General features: G+C 39.4%; 1 pseudogene; it reads right to left on the bottom strand.

Annotated features, from left to right (window-relative positions):
- Positions 1–4,734: 4,734 nt before the first annotated feature.
- LOC122335492 lies at positions 4,735–11,016 on the bottom strand (annotated as a pseudogene).
- Between the last annotated feature and the right edge of the window lie 9,081 nt (positions 11,017–20,097).

Here is a 20,097-nt window from a genome sequence, read left to right as displayed (position 1 = left end):
TGTAGACTCTGTAGTAAATATCCACTGTTAGTTATGTGTTTAACATCTTTACCTCTTTCACAGTGATTTAAGGTAAAAAATGCATAAATAGATAAAATGACCCAGGAGAGCTATAGAGAGTAGATCAGACGGCTTATGCACTCACTCTACTTTGGTGTCATACAACAATAAGTCTCTGCAGTGGCACTTCTAGTCAAAGAAACGAATTAAGACACCGGCTAACATGTGCACGTACTTGCATCACTTTCCTAGCAGAGAGTTGCAGCTTGTCAAATATGGCAGCAGTTTCTGTGGAATAAGATGACAGTCAGAAAATAAGCAGCACAAGTAAGAAATTCTCTCTAAATTGAGTGAACATTATAGCAATGCTCTTACATGCCTGACTAGGATGTATCTGTAAAAAGGAACCAATACGAAACCTCTGGCCGTCCGTCTCCAGCCACTGAGTTTATTTAAAAGGACTGTAGAGTAATGCATAAATAAAAGCAGACAGCGGAGTGCCTGTTTGATTTCATGGCTGCCAGGGTTTTCTGACAAGTGTGAATGCGCTTGAGACAGGAAACTTTGAAACTCATGAGGACCATCTGTGCAATGAATGCACCACTCTTCTCAAGCACAAACAGCATACAGAGGACACCCATTCAGCAATTCGACACTGAACTTGTACCATCACAAAGACCATTTGCTATACCTTGAACTCCAAGAGTCCCTGTCAGTGCATGATTCCGACTGAGTAAGAAAAGCACCTCAATCACAATCACAGTCTGAAATCACTCAGTCCACTCAGCTCGTAATCAGTATCAATTTATTTCACTCACTGTCATGAAGAAACTGGACTAATTTGGCTCAGTCTCCACCTGTGCTGGTAATACCAGGAATCTTTCAAGAAATTCAGGTAGTTGACAAGTGGACGTTTATTTGAGTCTTCACATCACACGCATTCAAGTCTACAGTCAGTGTATGTCTCAATTCATCTGTACTGTCCCAAAAGATACGGGCAGAGATACGGCCCAAAAGAATCACAATTCTTTTGGGACTAGAACCAGAAACCTTCCTGCTGTGAAGGAAGGTGTAAATAAGAAAGGTAACACTTTACAATGTGTTAACAAGCACAAACTAACATGCATTTTTTTAATAAAACCAAAATGCTATTGCCATTTTCTTGTTGCAGACAGTAGCCAATCTTTTCTTCATTCCACGATATACATACAGTGCCATCTCCATGCTTACTCTGAATCACAAACACTTGACATTTCAGTACAAACATCACCAACTAAGTATTTGTTACGCAATCCTTGTATACAGAACAGTCATACGGTATACAGAAGTGCTTCTCATGTTGCAGATATATTTGATGTTAATTTACAATAAGTACAGAGTCTCTCTATCACTGGTGTATTACTCCATCTGCCTGTTTCACACCGGTTGCATATTATACACAGACACAGCTAGCTGTCTTTTATCAACAAAGACTTATATTGTGAATACCATGCCTTTTTTTAAATCAACTGTTGGTTAAGAATAGGTAATAATGTCATTATTAAACCTTCTATTTACATTTTCTAAAGCCTTCAAAATGATCATTAGTATAATAACTATCACATGCTATATATACAGAGTCATCACACTCAATGTAATCACATTCATTCTAGCATTAATGTCTCTCAATTATTAACTTCCCAGACTGGACCCTCTTCATATTGTTACACACACTTATACACAGAGGTCTTCTTCTTCCATTTGTCTTAACGTTCCCTTGTTACTGCTCTTCTCCCCAGCTCTGGAACTCGCTCCTTCTGACCTTACTCCGTTGTTTTAATTGTCTTGTCCTGTTAATGATGTTCGGTGAACTTGTGTGTCTAGAGAGGCCGAACTAAATGGCGAATAAATGGTCGAAGTGTCGGAGGAATACTAATAATAATACATTAGTATTCCTCCAACACTTTGGCCATTTATTCCATCATCTTCAGCGTTACTTCACGTCATTCCCATGCAGCACGTCTGCACCTCATTGTCCATATAATTTGACCATTTCAGATTTGTTGTTAGTTCATACCCACTGTGCTATTTGCATTAAAATTTAATTACATACTGGCATCAGACAGCCGCTTTGTATTTTAGGCACGCTCACAGTCAACAAGGCCTGTAGTGAAAAAGCATGACCCTTAGCTCTGTTGACTGAGGAATGAACAACATCCAAAGAAATAGTATGACAAATATTTGACAAATTAGGTACTCACATGATTAACCACAGCACATCTTAATGCGAAATTTAGCAAATTTAACGTTCATTTAGCAAGCTTTCAATTCAAATCACATTCCGCAGAGTTCTTCGTCTTGGATCCCAGCATGGCAAAATAATCGAAAGGCACAAATTAGAACTAAATGATCGATTCTGATGTGAATTAAACAAATATCTCAAAAATCTTTACCCCTTCACCAAAATACATAGACAGCTCAACATACTTGCAAATATTGTGAACAAACTAAAGGTCATCTCTACCGTGACTGCAACAACAAACAGCTCTTTTAACTCAAATCATCAATGACTGCTAACACTCACTGGATGTCTGCCTGCCGCAAAACTCTGCAATAACATACTTGTCTGTTTTGTTTTGTTGAAATGCATTTGCTTTTATGTACATACATCTAACCTTGGATATACTAATACTGCCTCTAACTGTTTAAATATATATGCATTTGATTTCTTCTACCCAGGGTTAAATGTGACCTTTAAAACTATGATAACCTGGGTAATCACAGCGTGAATGCCCTGCTGTGGTCAGCCGAAGGCTTGGCAGAGATATTAGAAGGGGCTCTGCCTGGTTGAGCTGAAGCCGAGGTAATGAAAACAGAGAAAGGAGCGGACCAAGCACAGAACCTTGAGGCACCTCAGTGATTAGTTGATGCGACGCATTCTGCTCTCTTTGAAACCCTGATGATCTGCCTGTAAGGTAGACTTCAGCTACCTGTGATGACCAAGTCAGAAAGGTGAATAGGAGCAATTACTTTTTTTGTGACCAGCTCGCTGCTAAGCTCTTTTGCCATTTCCATGGTAACAGTACCTTGGCGAATCCCCTCCCAGAATTATGTTTATTAAAGTTCTTCACCTTGAAAATCAGCAATTAAGCTTCACAATCGTGTTTCGTGAAATTACAGGTCTCGAAACACACGTTTGGCTAAAAAGTTTTATGTTGAGGAAACTGAGAGTATTTTTAGCTTCAAACCTGATTGTCATTTTAGATATAAAAATCATCCATGCTTCTTTCCAGCTTTCTTCAGTGGGAACCTGCTCGGCTGGTGGAGAGCAGGTAAGATAATTAAGAAAAGACTCATACATAATTCATGGCTTTTGCAGCTTTCTGTGACTTCTGTCACTATGTTGCTGTGTGAGACAGCGCATGACTGAATCACGACTGTCTGCTTGCAAACACAACAGAATCAGCCTTATGTTTGTGTTAATTAGCAGTTTGACTAAAAGCACGAAAAAACGAACAGGAATATTAAGAGCGGCTTACGACAGTAATGCTTTGTCATCTGTAGACTTTACACGATTATGTCTAGCATAACGAGCTGCAACCTCTGTTAGACTAAGAACACTAAATGAACATCTCTAAATGAATCAGGTATACTAGCACATTCACTGTCAGACGGCTCTTAAAAAGGTCATGTTTATTAGCTTAAAATAAAATAATGATAATGTCTTTTAAGCTTTCATAGTGTTGTCTACAGCAGAAGTGATTATATCTTATTATTTTTCAGAACGATGAATGAAATTACTGTATTAAATAAAAATGGACCCAATAGCAATATGCTAAAAGGCACCAATGTTCCATAAATATATAAATAATAATAATAATAATTAAAATAGAATAGCATATGATTAGAAGCCCTCTGACATTTAAAGCTGCAGATGCCATGCATACATGCACTTATAATAAACACACCATTATCTACCAGTGTGGATGTTAATAAAGGAATTGTTGTAAGTTACCTTTATAGTTATCGTTCTCGTGTTTACATGAAATAAGCTGCTGCCAAGCGGGTTCAAGGCTATGGCAGCAAGTTCGGCATTGGCTTCGAAGAACCAAACAATCCAAGATCAGGCAATTAAACAATTAAACTGAATTAGTGACGTATGGAGAGCGGTCCCTGAACTCTTCTGTTGTGTTATATTCAGTATCAGTCGTCTACCTTAGTTTAGTTCCTGTTTGCCCATATTTGGTTCTGTTCCTGTTCTCATTAGTTTATTAGTCAGTTATCAAGCCCAGCACCTGTCTGTCCCTCGTTCTCTACCCTACTTTACTTCCAGCCTGTTCGGTTTTCCCTCATTCTGTATTGAAAGTTGTTGTTGCGTTCACCCTGATTCTCTGTAGATTTGCCCTATTGGAATAAATATATCTGCTGTTGGATTATTTTCATCTTCATTGTCTGCCTTGTAGCAAAATGCAGTTTTCTAGATTCAGACCTCGAGAGCTATTATTACATGACCACAGTTCATATTCATTCAAAAATTCAAGTTATGAGACTGAGAATCCACAGAATCTCTAAATTATGTATGAACTGCCCTTGGACCTTAGATGAACATACCCTGCTGTAAAGAGCAAACAGAAATATAACTCACAGATTACATGAGATTAAACGTCACAACATTACCTCTAAACTGGTCGATAGTGCTTCTTGAATTATGTCTCCAAAATTCGAGGACTCATGACACATGGCTCGGTTCTCAGGTCTTACTTTATTTACAGAATGCATGCAGATACTATATTAACCAACACAAAAACAGCAAACTTTCACATACAAAACATTGATTGAGAAAGGACCTCACTAATCACACTAGCTTTTAAATAATCTATATTATGTAACAGTAAGCTATGTATTTCTACAAATAGAATGCATCAGTCGAGCGAAACTGTTTTGAGGTAAAAATTCCACCCATAGAGAAATGTTTAAAAGTTTACATTTTAATGCAAATAACTGCAATACCCATATCCCCGAATAAACCCTCCACCAATCAGAAACAACAAGGCTTGGACAACACAGGCTTGCAATTAAAAAGGTCATCATACGGAGCTGCTCTCACAAAGCATCACGAATGCTGGTGATTCTCCTGACACATGCTTAAATAATTGTATTTAAATAGTTTAAAAAGAAAGTAGTCAGTAGACATCTACCCTTTGCTTTGTCATTCTTAACGCTTCAAGGAATGAGTAGTTAATTCACTCAACATGAAAGTCTGAGCAAAACAACTGAAACGATCATTTGTGATCTTTCATAAACACATTTACATACTGTATGACGAGTATGGCACATTTGACAAGGAAAAGAAACACTAAAACGTATCATCAGTCAGGCGATATTCATCTACAGAACAATGCCCGGAAGCAGCATGATCAGTACTCTCTAATCATCTGTTATATGGGTGACATGAAAACCACTCAGCTCAGCTCCCTTTCTACATTCGGTGAGGTGGGGATTGATGTCTGTCTCGTCTGCGCTCTTCCTGGAGGTGTAGGTGGATTTCCAGCGGAGGAGAACGATCCTCTTGAAGTATTTGACGGTGTTGTTCTTCACGCTGACGAAGCAGAACGTGTTGATCATGCTGTTGCTCATGGCGATGCACTCGATGATGTAGAACGCCACCAGAGAGTTCCTCTCGCGGAGATGGCGTTGGGTGGAAATCGCGCAGGATGGTGTAGCCGTAGTATGGAGCCCAGCAGAGGATGTACGCCGTGAGGATGCCGATCAGCACCATGACCGTCTTCCTGCGGCAGCGCAGGCGTTTGCGGATCTGCTCCGTTTGGAAACCCGGCACGCTCTTGAACCACAGCTCTCTGGAGATGCGCAGGTAGCACAGAGCCATGGTGAGCACCGGCCCCACGAACTCCACGGCGAAGATGAACAGGTAGTACGAGCGGTAGTACAGCTGCTGGTCAACCGTCCAGATCTGGGCGCAGAAGGTCTTGCTGCGGTTGGCTCCGTGAGGGACTTTGGTCGCCGAGGCGAAGTACGCGGAGGGAATGGAAATGAGCACCGGGGCGATCCAAACCCCGTTATGAGGCAGTCACGCGGTCTGGTGCTTCATTCTGGGCCTCAAGGGGATGGACGATGGCCATGTACCTAAACACAACGATGGCCATTAGTGGGGTTGTGCTCAATTTCCATTCTCTACAAGACAAATTCCATAAAAGACATTTTTCTACTAATTAAACCAAAGAAAGATGGTTAGTATAGGGAAACCACGTTAACCACAAATTCACCATAGCTTTGTTACACTAACTATAGTCTAACCATGGTATTTGTAGTAAAACTTTGATCATAAAAATGGTAATCCATATGCCAAAAAACCATGGTTACTACACATTTGCTAAAACTTCAATCTCAAATGGGTGCTCAACTAAAAAGTGAGTATAAACATCTTCTAAACGTAAAGTCAGCAACATCCGCATTCAATCATAGTGACTGTCATGATATGCGAGTTTTGATAATTATAGGTCTCAGTGTTATATGCCTAGTAGCGGTGGTGGACAGTAATGGAGCATTGCATTTTGCATTTTTTATTTTATTTTACTTTTAAACAACATTTTTATCATGACAAGGTTTTAGCATGGTAATGGATATGACAATGTTAATGTAATGTTAATATAGATCTGGTTGCTTCATTGGTTATTACTCTAGTTGTAGATTATTGCTGCTGCTGCAAAGTACAGGAACTTGCTACTGCCAATGTATACAGCGATGTGATGCTGTGAGTAATTAAGACATACTGCTGCGGCACAAATATCAAACACAGCATAATAACCTAAGCAGATCTATACAGGTGGAGCTGGGGAGGTGGAGGTTTCAAAGAAACAAAATCATTCATTAATGATCCACCGGCTTGCACCATCTAGAGTTTCAGAACAGAACTTGGCTATTCTGAACTTATTTTGTTTTAAAAAAATCACCACCCCCTCTAAAAGTGATGTCATTGAGTGACTCATGAGCTGATTATTTTAAAAGAAAAACCTGTCGGATTGGTCCTCAAATCACACTTAATGATTCAGTTGCAAACAAGACTGCAGCTGTTCTTGTGTCAATGACTCACTGATTCAGTGATCTGGTGAGTAATGCTGAAGCTTGAAAGTGGCACAAAAGTAAGTCACCGATGGCCGATTTTAGTACTGGTTATGGTATATTAGCATCATATTCAGGTCCCTTAGGTCCCTTTGTTTATCTAGCTGAAGAAATCACATTTACATTACTGCTGTTGACTCAAGAACATCTGCGGTCTGATCAATGATCTGGTGAAGATATCCTACAAAAGGGATATTCCAGGATATTGAATGTTTGTCTGACTGATGGAGTACAGTACAGTAATACTGTACAATAATGTACAGTACGTTACTAATAGAGAATTTGAGCATTTATTGCTGTCAATGAACATCAGATTTAGGTCACGGCTGTCAGCTGTTTGTAAATTAATAGGCAAAAATAGCCACATTTATACAGATTTGAGTTCATTTTTTAAAAAACGATACTATATTTTACTTTTTTTGCACACCTCAATTATCAGTAACCTAAGTTAAACTTTAATTTAGCTATATAATAATACATTTTGCAATAATGTGAATGTGCTTATTCGCTAAATAAATAACAGACAACAGACTGGTCATTAACTTTGCACTGACTGTTTTTGAGTTCTGACTTCTTCTGCTGCATTGCCACTGATGTTTCCCTCAGGAAGAGCAAATCTGGTTCAGTCTGTTCCATTTGTCTTACTTGAGTGTTTCAATCAGTAGATTAGAAGCTTCAAATGTAAGTCATCCATAAGTGAAAGTCGCTTGATTACGGACTGTAAATTAGAGTCGAGTCAAACAGGGAGGCAGATATAATTATAAGTGGTCCTCACATAACCACTATCAGAACTGTCCAAAATGACTCATTTATATGAAATGCCAGGAGAAACTTCAAAAGCTTTAAAAGATAAAAACAGCTGTAGAAATACTACACGTCCTGTAGTGTGCTCCTTTATTCTCGTATTTTAGCAAAACGGTCACGCTGGGCTACAGGACAAAATTGATCATTAATACCGCCAATATTTCCACACATTTTATTCCACTTCAGGCTGTTTCAGCAGGCTTATGTAAATAGCTCATAATTGTTGTTCCTCTGGGCATATTTTATACCTTCATAGGGAGAAGATAAAGAAGCCCACACCGAGACGGCATTTTAAACAGTTTCTTGGGTGCCTGAGGAACTCGCTCACATTATTACAGAAATATTCAAAGCAGTCCTCCATATGTCACCATTAGCACCGTCTCCACATTCTGACACGGGTCTGGAGATTTAGTTGAATAAAACATTGTTAAGACTCAAAACTCTGAACGGATGTTTCTGAAGCTTTTAAACACACAGCTGTTTGGCCACACTTTCTATGAAGCCTGTATTTAAAAGCGTTCTTAAGACATTATGATACATGCATGCTTCCTCATAAAAACACTAGTACACTGTGATAGATCTAATTGCTTATTTGTGCTCATCACATTTAAGAGCATGAGCATCTTTTTAAAAGTGTTATCTCCTATCATGACATTAAGACGCATACAGTTTCTTTGGTTAGGAGTGTTTCGTGTGGATTTCACTGTGAACTCATTGGTAACAATTTTACATCCAAAACAATGAAATATGGTTTTGTGGATATTAGTATTTGAAATGCTGATAGCAAATGTGTCATAACCCATTAGTGATGTTTTATGGCCGTTTTAAAGAAGAGTAACCACTCATAAATATTATGACCACATTATAAAGAAGATTTGTAACAGTTTGTAATGCATTACGAATACAGACTTCATAGAAACCGTTTATAGTTTTTAGATGAAGTACATTTACTTACTTTATATGATGTTTCAAACCTGTATACTAATAATTATTTAAAGAAATCTATTTTTTAAGCCACACTTGAAAATGTGAAAAAAAGTGTGGGTAAGGGCATTATATTTTGTGATCGCCAATGATATTTTGCCTGCTAAATAACCGGCAGCTGAACCCAGCCCCAGGCTTTCCTTTCCCTTCCCACTATCTGAGACACGACGTCTAAATCACACCAACCTGTCAACAGCGATGGCCAGCAAGGCATTGGTGGACACATAGAGAGACACAGTCCTGAGGTAGTTGACGGAGGCGCACAGCACTTTCCCGTGGTCCCAGGAGAGCTGTTTGACCACGTAATAATCCACCAGAAAAGGGCAGCAGACCACGGCCACTATGAAGTCAGAGATGGCCAGGTTAGCGATCAGCAGGTTGGTGAGGTTCCTGAGTTTCTTGTACCGGGCCAGAGTGGCTATGAAGAGGAAGTTTCCGAAGCCGCAGACCAGCATGATGCAGACGAGCACGGCTCCGATGACGATGGTGGCCACGAAGTAGGCCAGGCCCTGCGTGGTGTCCGGCATCTCCTCTGCTGGAACACCGTAGTCCATGTCGTAGAAGTCCGTGTACGTGTCATGAACGTCCAGAACGGGCACCTGACCATGAGGGTTCACGAACACGGCCGCCAAGTGAGTGATGTTTGCCTCCTCCATGGCAGAGGAACGAGAGGAGCTACGAAGGGTTTCTTTTGGAAGATGGGGGGTCTTTTTCTAGCAGTCAGCGATCATGATCCAGGAATGTTCTTGTCTTTTGAAATGGTTTCAGTTTCCAGTAGGGGTCAAGCCACACATGAAACACACAACATAAACACTGACATTATGAACTATCTAAACATCAAACAGTAAAAACAGTTGACCCAAAAATGAAACCTCTGTGGCTGAAAATTGGTCTTTTTTTAAGAGTAAACCTCTTCACAAAAGCATCTGAATGAGCTCATCGGCTCACCGACTCACTGTTGCTCTTAAGTAAATTATCAGTTAATAACTATGATTTCTGTTTTTCACATGGTTTCAGATGACTCACAATATAGCTTTTATAAATCTTCTATGCACTAAAGGTGCTTCATGATGCCACAGAGAAACACTTTTTTTTGTCTAAATGGTTCCATAAAGAAGCTTTAACATCATTGATTCTTCAGGTTCTTCAGATTATAAAACGGTAAGAAAGAAATCTTTAAAGAGCCGTTGACTGAATGGTTCTTTGTGGAACCAAAAATGGTTCACTGAAGAACATTTGCGGGTCTTTATTTGTACGAGTGAAGTGCTTTTAGTGTCTTCAAAGTATAGTTCCCCTTTCACTATAAATGCATGCATGCGTTTTTCACAGTTTCATCTTTTGTGTTTGAAGAAAAGTCGCGCAGTGTTTTGGAATGACATGAAGGTGAATAATCGTAGAGTGTTTGTTTAAAAAAAGTTAAACAAGCATATAAAATAAAACAAGGCGACAAAGCTGTATTAAATGTAAATGCATCTTTGCAAAGCAAAAGCATTTGGACTTTAAAATGCCATCTCTTTTCAACCAGTTTAAGGTCATACAATATACAACAAAAGAGTATCGCTTGTTACAAAACACCAATAAATGTCATTTTATATTATTAAACATCTGGGGGTCCTGGCACCATCACAACATGTGTAAAAAAATTTAGATATTCACACTGCCTCATAGTACATTCACAGTCATAATCACACAGCAGTCACAGTTACAATTTGATGATGCATTACAGCACACGATATATGAACCTACATGTCATTCAGTAATTATTTCGCCATCATGCACCACATGTATAACGCTACAGCTCTTACAATATACTGTAACTGTACAAATCCTTCAAACCATAAAGAAATCAGTCATTCTGTCTGCTGGCCTTTCACTTAATTCCATTAGATCAGCTGCAAACTGTTCATTTAGTGGAATAGCACTAACAGACATCAATACATTTGAAACATTTTTTTCTGAATTTCAGCACGACCCTGCGAAGTTCGTAAACTTACCGACTAGCGGGAGTTGAGATCGGCGTGTCATCGTCGTGGCGTGAGGTGCTCCGCGAGTCTCGTCGGTGTAACTCACATCTCGCCGGTCCTTCACACACCCCGCGTCTTCTCTCTCCCTCTTGTGGCGAAAGTGAAAGCCTGATCGCTGAGGAGCCGCTGTGCGTCGAGCAGAAACGCGTCAGGCGCGCGCAGTCCTCCCGTTTATCTCACGTACCACTAATAAATGTGTTTTTAAACGCCGTGCAAAAATGGCGTCCCTTGCGTTCGTTCGTTCGCTCTTCCAGCCTCAGTTCTGACTTTGAAAAACTGAGGAGAAAGTTTTTGACGATTTTTCTTATCAGTGCTCTGCTGGGAACCTATCAACACTTTTTCTAATAAAACGTAAATGTTTGGCTGTTACAAACCGATCTGTTCTCGTGAAACTAAACAGTGAACAGTCAGAGCCACTTCAGCCGGTTCTCCTGACATTAAAGTGAAGTAGGTATTGTCACGCTTCCGGCGTGAGGCAGCGGTCGGTCCATCACCCACTGAGACCGAGGACGGTTAATGGCCAGAGGGGCTGAAGATGTTCTTTCTGGTAATGAAGAATTGATCTGTGAATATCACCAGCACGTCGTTCTTTCATTATCTGGTTTACACTATCAAAGAGCAGGCTTCTGCTGTTCCTGGAGCCATATCAACTCCCTGGTGTCAAAGACGGCATTGTCACTGAGACGTTTAAACTTTATACAGGCCTACAGGCCAAGCCAGATAGAGAGATAGCAGGATGAACCATATTTTCTATTTATTTCAAAAGTGTCCAATTAAATGAATTTCTAAATACGTTTACATTTTATATTGTGAGGTTACGCTCATAACAATCCCACGCATGCTAGCATAACAAAACCTATTGCCACGTCAAGTTATCACTTTAACGTTTATTTAACCAAAGCAAAAGTACATTTCTGGCTGAGAGTACATTTTTAATCAGATTTAATTTCCAGTAGCACAGATGGGGAACGTTGTGCTTTACAGCGTGCCCCGCTATTACTAAACTACATGCTATTCTATGACATGACAGACTAATTACATTTAATGAATTTTACTGACAAACCATGAGAAAAAGGAGAACGGATTTGAATGCAATATTTTTAAGAAATGCAAAACTCATTTATTGCAGTCTCCTGTTGTGTAGGAGCTGTGTGTGCTGTATACGTTGGATCAAATCATTCATTTTTGTCAATGCAATCTACTTGATAATGTGAGTTGTTAAAAGAATTGTGCACAACATATAGACGTGTGTTATATATCATTGAAACACAACAGTTTGCAATGAGCATTGTGGTTTGAGACCAAACTATAATGAGCTTTTACATGAAAAACAGAAAGTTAAGCTTCAAAACCGTTACATCTTTTGTTTTGAAACAACGTTTTGGAGGCTGTGTCAAAGTCGTGTGATTTCAGCGAGGTTTTGTTACGTCACATGGCTGTCTTTTTTTTTAGGGGATGTTGATCTTAACTGACGAACCAGTGTCCAAATGTGTGATTTGTGCATGGTTTGTGATCAGTGTGTGTAAAACAGTCCATACATTTCTTACCCGGATTTAATTTGGCTGTTAACTAATGACATTTAAACACATTTTATGTTTTGGTAAATAAAGATGATATTAAAATGATAAAGAAATATTGTATGATTTATTTCTTTAAAAATAAAATTGTATTGACTAAAATTTTGATTTATTTTTATTTTAAATTTCTGTGTGTTTATATGATATGACATTGGTTTTCAGGTGAATGGGTAAAATGTTAAGTGACTCTGAGAGCAGTTCTGGAGATGTTTATGGATTTATGTCCTCACTGAGATAGAAGAAGCTGAAGTCACCACAAGCGTCACGTGCTTCAGTGTATGTATTAAACAAAAACGCTTGTCCCTGCCAATCATTCATTAATTCAGAAACGCACATAATATACAGGATTAATATTTGAATCGACTTATTATTTACAGATACTAGTCCATATAGCAAACTGTAGCATATATTCCATTTTTAAACTGGATTCATAGAGTGCATAGAGGAAATTATGAAGGCATACATGTCAAGAACCGGTTTACCGGTTCTCGGTACCACCGATACTTAAAAACACTGGTACCGTCATGTTTCAGTTGATTTTTTCAGTACCGACTTGGTAGCGAAGTACCAGGTCTTTTGACCACATGCCACAATAACGGCTCATCAATGCTGTGACCCATGCACTCCAAACACCTTCAGGTGAACATCTGCTGCACTGTGCATAAACAAGGTGTGTGTAAAATCATCTGGGCCTCTCAGTGCCAAAGACATCAAAACCTAGAAAAAACATTTTTTTTTAAATGTCTTAAATTACACAAAGTATACAGATTAAGTCACTTTAATTTTAAGCAAGACAAAAGGACATTAATTAGCATTCCTCTCTGGATCATTGAACTTTAGCACAGGTTCTGCTGTCAGAATTTCTTTCAAGGTGTTTCAGCAGGTTTCTTGTTCATGTGACCTTCATTCACCGACATTCATTATTTGTTCCAGTATACTATGAAGTGGTGTAGACTGGGCAGAAAGCTGTGGTATGAACTTTGCCAGGTATGTAACCATACCAAGAAAGAGTTTGACAAAATTTTTGTTATGTGGTCTTTCCATATTTTCAATCACGGTTGTTATCTTAGGGTCAGGCGACCTCAGAGATGACATCCCCCAGAAAGGTTAGTGATTTCATTCCAAATTCACATTTCTCTTTGTTGAGCTTCAGATTGACTTTACGAGACGCTTCAAGTACCTCTAGAAGTCGGGTGTCGTGCTCCTCTTTTGCCTTTGTATGTTTCCGTAGATCATTCTGATGGTTTTGTGATATACCTCTAGGACTGAGAGTATGCCGTATGGGAACGTCAGAAACCTGCATCTGCTCCCAGTGGTGTTGAAGGTGCAGAGTCTTGAAGATGCGTCAACCAGCTTCATCTGCCAGAATCCTGTAGAAGCATCCAACTTGCTAAACCATTTTGCCCCTGCAAACTGTGACATGATGACTGCACAATGGTTTGAATGTGAGTTTCCACATGCATATTTATTTGAATCAGATCAGAACTTTTTTAGATTTACTGTAGGCTTTTTTGAGAGCGTGCACTGTTTTCTCTTTTTGGTCTTTTTTGGATCTTGCTCTCACAGCAGTCTCTCTTTTGCTGAATTGTCTGGAATTCAACATACTGTTTTATCAGAAATTCGAAAGTTGCCAAAGTCACAGGTTTTGCTCCTAATATGAAGCTCTGCTAAATATCGATCAAAACTTTTGCCCCCTTTTTAATTGCAAGAGAATAATTTTTTTCTTTCATATGTGACATTTTGTTTCAGCACAAAATACTCTTCAAATCGGGCCATGGTGTTTTGCTACTCATCCTCTGGTATTTGGAAGTTGTTGTAAATGTCAAGTGCATCATCTCTGATGACATGTAGCAATACTGATGCTTTTCCTTTTTCGTCATTGCCACCTGCCTCACTTGCATCCAAGTAGATGGTGAAATGTTGCTTGAATTTCTTCCAATATTCTTTCTTCCAAAATTTCCAGTCAGCTGCATACTAGAGGGGTTTGATACTTCTTTCTCGAAGATTCACAGAAGACCTGATTATTGCATGTAAACATGGAAAAAGTACCTTTTAGATCAGATAGGCTCAGTGCTGCACTGCTATATAATGTGTGGCCCTAGTTGGATGTTAGCGACTCTGCATGGAGGAGAAACATGGCACTCCTGCAGTAACCCTCATGTAATGACCACAGAGGTCATCTCTGAACTCTCTGCCTGTTTTGTCGCAGCCATTGATGCTGTTCCTGAACCCTCTCTGATCCATCTACTCCACTTCTGTTTGACCCGATGCACTGATTTGATTCTCAGTGGATTCTTCATCTCCAGCTCGCTGGTCTAAAGCTCCAGCGACTCCTCTATGAGGGTCTTCAGCTCTGCTACATCTGCTGCTGTGGTCATCTGCTCTGTCGTGGGGATCTTCGGCCCTCTCTGCACAACTTCCTGCTTTGTTCGTTTCATGAAATGATTACACAGAGAGCAAAGAAGAGAGATAGAGATTAAGTATTTCCGACAGAAAGACTTTTAATTAGTCAATTATAGGTTTGCTTTAGCATTAAAAGTATATGATGGCCTATCATTGTGCTGCAATCATTGGGCTCCACCTTTTCTCCACGACTGGTCTCATGGTCATGATTTTCATTAATTTATACTTTTGCACTCATTATTATTATTTCTGTACAATAATGTGAAAATTGTAATGTTTTTCTTCTCAACCGTAAACATTTATTTTTGGTACTGCACAACAGAGATGAACCGGTGCTCCAGTCTTCTCCTGTCTTTGTGAGTATGTGTATTCATGTGGGAAGCCCTGCAGACTGTGGTTTGTGTTCTCAGTTCTGTGGATTGAGGTAGACGGCTTGACCTAAATGGCAGCGCCGTAACCCAGTGGGTGAGTGCTAGAATGTCAGCAGGCATTACTCTTACAGGGTCAGATCACAGATCAAGCACCTTCAGAGGCCAACCTGAGCTGCACGGAGCAAATGAAACCCAGAATGAAAGGACTGCCATCGTTGCGGAGTAAACCATTGCAAACAGATGTACATGACACTAATGCCATGGACAACAATGGGTGATTTAAATTAATTAGTTGATTAAATAATGAATTATGGCTTGTTTGAAGACGGTTAAGTGAGATAGCAATCATGCACATGCAGCATTAATACCATCTCTGACGTATGATGTTTTGTTCATTAAAGTTATTTGTGTTTTTCAGAGATAAACACAAGGCTAAATTTGCTTTGATTTTGTTTCTATCCTTTACTCAGCAGTAGATGTATCCTGTTCTTGAGCAAAAATTTTGAGGTTTTTATTTAACGTGTGTAAAAATTTTAGAAACTTTTAATGTCGTATATCGTCTGTGAATGTGTAATTGATTACTAATGTAATGTAAAGTATTTAGCATTTTTGCTAAAAATTATGCCACATGTGCTGCATGATCTGCATTAAAAACAAATTATTTCTTTAAAATGATTAATCATTCTGCCTGACTAGACTATGATTAATGCTGGAAAAACTGTAGTAGAGTTAGCAAAAGCCAGCGGACGTTATTAATTTTCGTTGTGAGAGATGTCAATGCTCTAGTAATAGAATTAAGCTGGATGTAAGGCAGTAATGTGTTATGATGACGTTTGTCTCTTCGTGAAATATGTAGTTCAAGTTGAGCAAAAAATAGGGTGGTGTCAACACAAATGGATTAAAATTCACATTCAAAGGGATTTATCAGTCCTGAAAGCCATTTTAAAACCGGAAATTGCATTTGCCGGGTGATATCATAGAAAGGCAGATATATATTTGACACTTTGGTACTGTTCAAAGACCTATTGAACTGCCCTGCTGTCTACTTCCTAGCGGCTGCCTTCATAGTGCAGTAGATCATAAGCGACATAAATGACATACTGAACTGTACAACTGTAAGCGGCACACAGATGAAATGACTACATCAGTACACAATGCTGTTGAAAGAGACAACTCACTTCCAAAGAGAATCACTCCTCCCAGGGCATGTAAGAGAGTGCATAGTCATTTTTTTTTGAACGGTTTGTGGGTATTTTCCAAATAATCCCTATGCCCTTGTTAGTGGGTTAGTTAGTAGTTATGTAATTTCCTCATTATCCTCAGCTTGGATGATCCTGTGAAAATGCAGCATGATGTCTGTCATAAATGTATTTTTATTGTTGTTAGCAGAACTGTTGCAAATAAATATATATTTTTTTAATGCTTGTGTTACACAGTGAAACTGTTGACGCACACCTTCAAGTATGGGTTTCTGCAGCAAGGTAATGGGAATTACCTCATTGGGGCGTTTTTACACCATGTTACCTGATTGGTTGACGTCATAGTCATGCATTTGGTCCCAGACATGTTTCAAGTGTCTGCATTTGGCAACTGGAAAACATAAATGGGAAAGTCACCATTCAAGTCGGCGATGAACACACAAAGAGAGTTCATGAGGATGGAGAATAGTTGAAAAAATACGCCAAGCTATGCTCTTCTTTATAATTTCACTCATGCACCAGAAAGGCTTGATTAAGTGATATTATGGATGAAACGCAAGGGCTAAGTAGGCATGAGCAAGCTGCAGTGGTTTTAAGACTTATTGACAAAGACCTCTCTGAACATGAATCATTCATTGGATTTTATCAGACTGAGAAAATATGACCCTTCTTTTAAAGACTGCACTGATGAGTCTTAAGGCCATGCACACGGAGTCAAAAATTTTCATCTGACATTTTTGCGCGTTAAAAATAAATACGACTTCAATGTGTCAATCAGGTCTACACACTGCTTTTAAATCTTTTGTGCGTCATTTAAAATTGTGATGGGTTTGATAGCAAGCATTTTGAGGCTCCCTACAAGCGCACGCTAAAATCCATAATGGCATCTGATTAGTTCATCCATATTTGTCTCACAGCACTTTAAAGATTTTTGCACACTGAGTTCACAGACATTGCGGGTGGTCTTTGTGATATATGGCTGCAGTATTACTAGCAAAGAATGAAACAGATTCACTGACATCCTGAAGCAAACTTTTAAGTGTCCTCAAAATCCAACTTCTCCTTAAAAAGGAGAAGGAAAACTTTCCTTTTTCTCTATATATTTTAAGATTGGATGGACCCAGTATTTCCTCTTTCTTTTTTCTCTTTTTAAAGAGTGTGTGCAACAAAATGTAACACTTTATTTTGGTCCACTTTTGACATCGTTTTGAAAATGAAAATTTGCAATAAGCGTTGGACTCAGTGTGCAATGTTTCATATGAATATGAAAAACTAATATGGAAACGTATAATGTTAATGTGCAAGGACCTTTTTATCTTGTCTGTACTAGCATGTTCATCAAAGAAGACCTGACATTTATTTGTCATTATAATGGTTTTGAGAACAAGTACAGAACTCAGATCATGTTGTATGTTGACAAGACAAGCAAGTTTTGATCAACTGTTATCCACCCTGTTCTCATATAAATATGTAACACTCTATTTATGTACCTTACTGCATGTTTTGCCACACTTTCAAAGAGAAATGTCCACTGAGTGGCGCTAAATACTGGTTCAATATGTGAACCTTGGCATGTTTTTTATTATGTTGACATACACTATATTGCAAAAAGTATTCGCTCACCCATCTAAATAATCAGACTCAGGTGATCCAATCACTTCCATGGCCACAGGTGTTTAAAATCAAGCACCTAGGAATGCAGACTGTTTTTTCAAACATTTGTGAAAGAATGGGTCACTCTCAGGTGCTCAGTGAACTCCAGCGTGGAACTGTGATAGGATGCCACCTGTGCAACAAATCCAGTCGTGAAATTCCACGTAAACCTGATGGAGCAGGGTCAGTAGATGCTGAGGCTCATAGTGCAAAAAAGTCGGCAACTTTCTGCAGAGTCAGCCGCTACAGACCTCTAAACTTCATGTGGCCTTCAGATTAGTGCACAGGGAGCTCCATGGAATGGGTTTTCATGGCCGAGCAGCTGCAGCCATACATCACCAAGTGCAATGTAAAGCGTTGGATGCAGTGGTGTAAAGCATGAATCGTACTTGTCCTTCTAGCAATCTGATGGACGAGTCTGGGTTTGGCGGTTGCCAGGAGAACGGTACTTGTCTGACTGCATTGTGCCAAGTGTAAAGTTTAGTGGAGGGAGGATTATGGTGTGGGGTCATTTTTTGGAGCTGGGCTTGGCCCCTTAGTTCCAGTGAAAGGAACTCTGAATGCTTTAGCACACCAAGACATTTTGGACAATTCCATGCTCTCAACTTTGTGGGAACAGTTTGAAGCTGGCCCCTTCCTCTTCCAACATGACTGTGGACCAGTGCACAAAGTCTGGTGTGGATGAACTTGATGAGCTCAACCCGATAGAACACCTTTGGGATGAATTAGAGAGTAGACTGAGAGCCAGGCCTTCTCGTCCAACATCAGCGTGTGACCTCACAAATGCTCTTCTGGAAGAATGGTCAAAAATTCCAATAAACACAGTCGTAAACCTTGTGCTGCAAAGAGTGGACAGATGTCGTATTGAACCCTATGGATTAGCAATGGAATGTCACTTAAGTTCATATGCGTGCCAAGGCAAGTGAGTAAATACTTTTTGACAATATAGTGTAGGTATGTATTTGCAGAGTTTTTTTTTTTTAATGCAACCATGTCATTTCAAGTTCCTTTTACACAGATTTAAACTGTTTTGTCAAACCATAATAACACAGGATTCTATCTGGAGCTCCAGTCGTGATACTCTCCGTGAGCTCCCGAGCAAACTTACAGTCTATGAAAACCCATAGATATGAAGCTGGTTATGTGTGATGCCAGAGTTCAAAAGAATCAGTTTTTAAATATCCCAGAATATTAATATAGTTTTGAAGTTATGATGAAAGACACTCTTTTTTTCGAAAAAATAATAAAGAATGAGTTACATATACAGACACACCAGATACAGTTTTTTTGAAAGGCATCATCTTCCTGTGTCCAGCATGTGGCAGAATTAAATGATTTATTATAAATCCTCTACAATATGCCCATGAAGTGTACACTATAGTATCATAAAGCTCTATGTTCTATTCAGTGCAGCACTATACACAAGCTTCCCATGTTGATGTGCTACAAATGCTCTTTGAAAAATGCTGTCTCTTCAGCTGTCATGTTTTGGCAGAGTTCTGTGCATCACTGTGAATGCTAGAAGAATATTCTGCATTGTGGAATATCAATTCCAAATGACAAACCCCCCATTGATCTCCCAGTGAGGATTCAATAGCCAGGAAAACAGTGGAAGAGAATGAACACTGATCGAGCACAGTTCTGTTCGCTCCACACCCTCATACACCATCCTCCCGTTTGCTTCTAGCCAGTCATGTCTCTCACAATGTCAAAAGAGAGCGTGTTCATTTGGAAAGCATACCGTTCCCCCCATGAAGTAAAGGAGAAGGAGCTCTTCCCGTCTCTGCTTTGAGCAATCACTTGAGGATACTCCGGTGTGATAATAATTCATAATGACAGTGAGGAGCTCCATCTCCAATCAGAGACCCCCAAAGCCCTGATGTGGATGACTCAGCCATGCACTGCTTCACCTGAACAGAGCCACAGAGCCCCCGGTGTGCCAGACACACAGCTGATTACCTCC

Source organism: Puntigrus tetrazona, unplaced genomic scaffold (genome assembly GCF_018831695.1).
Source record: "Puntigrus tetrazona isolate hp1 unplaced genomic scaffold, ASM1883169v1 S000000793, whole genome shotgun sequence".
NCBI lineage: Eukaryota > Metazoa > Chordata > Actinopteri > Cypriniformes > Cyprinidae > Puntigrus > Puntigrus tetrazona.
Note: the sequence above shows the minus strand (reverse complement) of the source record. Positions and strands in the feature narration are given on the sequence as shown.